Below are 2,945 nucleotides of genomic sequence, written 5' to 3'. Positions count from 1 at the left end.
TCCGCGGTTGGGAGGAACTAGAACGGGGCATGGGGAGGGAGACTCCCCCTCGTTTAATGAAGAGGAGCCTCGATCGCAGCATCGCGATGGTCATGCCCCCGCAATGAGAACATGAGTCATCCACGAGCGCTGCCTCAGCGTGCTCAATGCCCAGGCACGAGATGCAGCGATCGTGACCATCAGATGGAGCCAGGAAGCGACCGCACCCAGAAACACACGAGTGGAAGGCCATCTTTAAAAAGATGCCACATCACTCGTGGAGCTCTTTTAGATTTGCTCTTTTAGGAAATAAATTGTCGAAGCGCCCAGGAGAGGTCGCAGCACGACCGCAGTTTGAAGAGCTGCAGCATGCCGTCCACACCAACAGCAGCACTGGACCAGCGACCCCCGCTGACATGCCGTAATACCAACACTGTTGGATGCTGTCTTGTAGACACTTGCTCAGTAACCAGACCAGCTGAAAGGCTCGGCTCCGAAGCGAAAAGCTGAATGTGCGGCTGCACGCGCTCTCCTTATATACCCGCGCTGCTGGGTGGGGTGCGCAATGCAAAGATCGCACGCCAACACTTATTGGCTCGTTTTGTTAATACTCGAAGGTGATTGGTCTCTCTAATGAGGATCCCAATTCGTCAGTCACTGACGTAATGTCGAACGTGACTGACTGAAAGGGAACTGAAAATCATAAAGAAGACCTTTGTCTCAATATATGCATTAATTTTAGCGATTCTCATTTGCTACTTAAATCTACAACATTTAAAAAAACATAAAATATTAGATCAATTAAGCAAAGAATCAACTTTGTGCTGACTGCATCAAGGATCAGGCAAATATACATGTGCATCTTGAAAAGCGAATGTTTTGAAAAGTGCTATGCCACATTTTTGTGCCATATAGTGGTTTAGATGAAAATAATATCAAAGGCACCTTTTACCCCGGGGTGCCTTTAGCCCCGTTGTACCCTATAACTATTGCTCATGCTTAAGTTATGGATTTGAATGTTCACCTACACTATTAAAACAGGAATGCATGATGCATCCTTAAGTTCAGGCCCAGAGGAAGTGAGCTGCTCGGGCGTGTCTGCTAAACAAACACCTGAATGAGGTGAGATCACCCACTGCACTCAGTGGGACACATTCAAGCAATGAACCTCAAGTGCAAGCGTGATTAGATGTTAAAAATCGTGTTCCGGGCCCCCTCTTCCTCATCGGGTCCTTGGAATTGTCCTCTATATATATATATATATATATATATATATATATATATATATATATATTTATTCTGACTGCAAATAGTAAGAAAATAAAAATAAATAACACATTTTTAACAATATTACATAACACGTCTTTGCATATTAAATTTCATCATTTTTTCAATCTGACTGCTAATAGTCTATTAAAACTGTGTCTGACACATGTATCGTGGGATATTAGATATTAGAGTGATCTTGGAGCGAGAGAAAACACCAACGCTTAAAAAAAATAAAATAAAAACAGACACACATAAACACTTATTGCTCCAGGCAAAAACATGCAACACTGCTCCCCAGTCCCCTTCCACTCTGCACCACTCACATACTCTGCATTAGAGTATCATGTACAATCATATGAAATACAAAAACCATATGAATATAGTACATGATTATGGTAATTTTACCATACTAACAAAGTCTGTTAATCATATTCACCATATTCACAATACCTCATTGCTTAAATAACCCAGAACAGTCCCTTTATATAACCACAGCAACATGTACTAATTCACATGATTAAACCACTTCTGTGCAGAAGTATACACAAACTTCAATAAAAGCCAGAAAATGGTGCCTTTACCATCAATAACCTTTAAATAGCACTTCAGAATAATCAAACACTAGGATCAAGTTCTCTCATTTGTAAAATACAGATATACTAGCACACACTCAATGTGTCACTGAGCTACTTGAGGAGGTGAGGGGATTTTGGGTAAATGACTTGAAGTGGGTTGCAAGTAGGCGACAGGGGATCTACATGTCCTTCAGAAATGCATTCACGGTTGCTCACTACTAATGTTAATGTCTGTCAGTCGGGATGCCACCAAGAGCCTCTTGTGTAGAAGGAGACTTGATTGAGATTTGCTTTTGTCAGATTATCAGTCATGGGAGTGAGGTGTTGGTGTTAACTTACACGTTTATTCATGAAAAGTGCCATAGATGTGTGCAAACCAACGGTTGTTTGTGTGTTTCAGTGTGTGTAGATGTGTAACTGTAGACAGACAGATAAAACGGATCTTCTGGGGTTTGAAATGTTAAAATGTGATAACTTATTTATTCTTCAGCCAGGATGTGGTTTGCATTTGTTGTTGTTGTGGATTTTGTTACATGTGTTTAAGTTACACACAACGGATCAAAGTCTTTAGATCTACGGAGAGTCTGACAATCAGTTTGGTGATGATTTCATTGTGACTCTTAAAATATGAAATGAAAAAATGTATCTTGAGGCACTTCTGTGGTTCTTTGAAAAACATGTACTGGTGTTTCAAAGAAACTAGACTTCACTTTTCCACAGCAATAATACTTAGAACCTATACAATGATCTTAAGGACTTCTAATGTACTGTAAGAAATGTTTTATTTCTAAAGAGGCATACTGCTATCTCAAGAACCCAATACAAGTTATTTTTAAAGAAATAGTTCACAAAATAGAACATTTTGTCATTATTTACCCTCATTTAGTCAAAAAATTAAATAAAAATAAAAATAAAACCTTGTTTCCTAATCTAGTTGCCTAATAAACCTGGCATTACATATTTTGCATACTTTTGGCTCTTTGACAAATTGCTAAATAAATGTAAAATTTAAAAAAATGTGTGTGTATATATATATTTCAATCATGACAACTCTCGGAACATTTTAGCATGGTGATGGATATGACAATGTTAATGTATTTGGTCTTGGCGGAACAGATCTGC

At 39.2% G+C, this 2,945-nt stretch overlaps 1 protein-coding gene across 5 annotated transcripts in view; it reads right to left on the bottom strand.

Moving 5' to 3' along the window:
* Window positions 1-2,945, bottom strand: part of LOC107675353 (syntaxin-binding protein 5-like) — a 164,212-nt gene that overhangs the window by 64,921 nt on the left and 96,346 nt on the right. The window lies entirely within an intron of this gene.

This window comes from Sinocyclocheilus anshuiensis, unplaced genomic scaffold, assembly GCF_001515605.1.
Source record: "Sinocyclocheilus anshuiensis isolate Anshui unplaced genomic scaffold, SAMN03320099.WGS_v1.1 scaffold656, whole genome shotgun sequence".
Classification (NCBI taxonomy): domain Eukaryota; kingdom Metazoa; phylum Chordata; class Actinopteri; order Cypriniformes; family Cyprinidae; genus Sinocyclocheilus; species Sinocyclocheilus anshuiensis.
Note: the sequence above shows the minus strand (reverse complement) of the source record. Positions and strands in the feature narration are given on the sequence as shown.